The sequence below is a fragment of the Leptonychotes weddellii genome, chromosome 1, assembly GCF_054177405.1.
Source record: "Leptonychotes weddellii isolate Sample4059 chromosome 1, ASM5417740v2, whole genome shotgun sequence".
NCBI classification, from domain to species: domain Eukaryota; kingdom Metazoa; phylum Chordata; class Mammalia; order Carnivora; family Phocidae; genus Leptonychotes; species Leptonychotes weddellii.
The window spans coordinates 64,761,371-64,763,332 of NC_138369.1; the positions used below are offsets into that span (position 1 = coordinate 64,761,371).

At 46.5% G+C, this 1,962-nt stretch overlaps 1 pseudogene; it reads left to right on the forward strand.

Moving 5' to 3' along the window:
• Positions 1 to 758: 758 nt before the first annotated feature.
• On the forward strand, positions 759 to 1,532 carry LOC102749385 (small ubiquitin-related modifier 2 pseudogene; annotated as a pseudogene).
• Positions 1,533 to 1,962: the final 430 nt, after the last annotated feature.

Consider the following 1,962-nt stretch of genomic DNA (forward strand, 5'->3'; position numbering starts at 1 on the left):
AGGTGAAATGTTTTCTCTCTTTGGCCACTCCCGCCCCACTTCTTCCCTCCCTCCAATAGGAATTTTCCAGCAGTCCACTCCACACTGTCTGTCTCAGTCGCTCGTTGCCCCTACAGGTGGCCCTCCTTTGGACAGGATTGAAAATGTCTTTCCCTTCCCCCTTCTCTTCTCTTCTCACATCCAATCCTTGGGAAAGAATGAGACTTTTTAGCCCAACAATCTCTAACATCCACCTTCAAAGACTTCAACTGATGGAAAGAGATTTGTCATAGATGGACTTGGGTGACCCTCTTAAAGACAATGATCCTGATGATGCTAATACTTATTGACCACTTACTAGTACCAGATACTTTTAAAAACACTTTTCATGAATGAACTCATTGAATCTTCACAACAAACCTATGAAGTAGGAATTACCATCTCTAGGAAACTGAAGCACAGAAAAATTTAAAAACTTGCCGAGTCATCCAGCCAGTAAATGATGGTGCATGGAGAGTTCCTCTTTTCATTGCATTCTGGTCTCCTACTTAGGTTTCCTGACTGCCTTTGGCCACACATCCTGTGCCACTCTCCTGCGAGAACACCTCTCAAAACAGGATTCCTAGCACCATTTGCAAACCTTAAAAAGATATATCATGTATATTCCTGTGAAACCAAGTGGCTCAGTGTCTGCCCCAACTCTTGCTTTACCCAGAGCTAAGCCAATTCACTCTTCAGATATTTGGCCAACATCCAGGAACAAAAACACAAGGCAACTCAAGTGGTCAAAGAAGTAGACCCAGATGGTCTTGCCTCATTCCCACTTTGACCTTTACCTGTTATACTTTCCTTTCTTAGCTTGTTCTCTGACATTTAAGGAAGCAACGAGGCTTGGTTCTTGCAGCTGGACCTTGGATTGTTGTCTTGGTCAAAAGCATCTTGGTTAATAGATAAACCAAGTGCTATAAGACCTCAAGCCCACAACCTCTCAGGCAAACTAGGGAATGTGAAGCACGAAACACTGGAAAATAATCAACTCCTACTTTATTCACACCAGTGAGGATTTGGAGAATTCTACAATATAAATATGTGTGTTGTTTCTGCGGCTCCTGGTGCTGCTTGTGTGCTTGTTCGGTGCGGACCTGGTACGTTTTATGTGAAGCAGCAGCTGAGGAGACTCTGGCACTCACCATGGCCGACGAAAAGCCTATGGAAGGAGTCAAGACTGAGAACAACTATCATATTAATTTGAAGGTGGCGGGGCAGGATGGTTCTGTGGTACAGTTTAAGATTAAGAAGCATACACCACTTAGTAAACTAATGAAAGCCTATTGTGAACGACAGGGTTTGTCAAGGAGGCAGATCAGATTCCGATTTGATGGGCAGCCAATCAATGAAACAGACACACCTGCACAGTTGGAAATGGAGGCTGAGGATACAATTGATGTGTTCCAGCAGCAGACAGGAGGTGTCTACTAAAAAGGGAACCTGCTACTTTACTCCAGAACTCTATTCCTCCAGACCAAGAAGACATTCTCAATTAAAAAGCCGCAATTTGGAGGGGGCGGAGCAAGATGGCGGAGGAGTAGGAGACCTGGATTTCGTCTCCTCTCAGGAATTCAGCTGGATAGGGATCAAACCATTCTGAACACCTACAAACTCAACAGGAGATCGAAGAAAAGAAGAGCAACAACTCTCTCATCAGAAAAGCGACCACTTTCTGGAAGGTAGGACGTGAGGAGAAGTGAATCCGAGGCGATACTCGGGAGGATAGACGGCGGGGGAGGGGCCTCCGTCGCCCGCTTCTGGCAAGTGATAGAACCACGGAGCACAAAATCGGAACTTTTAAGTCTGCTCCGCTGAGGGACGTCACTCTGGTGGCTAAGCGGGGGGTGGAACCCTCCGGGACAGTGTGGTCTCAGGACCCTCGGGGTCACAGAAAGACTGGGGGTGCCTGAGTGTGGCAGAGCTCCCAGGTAACGG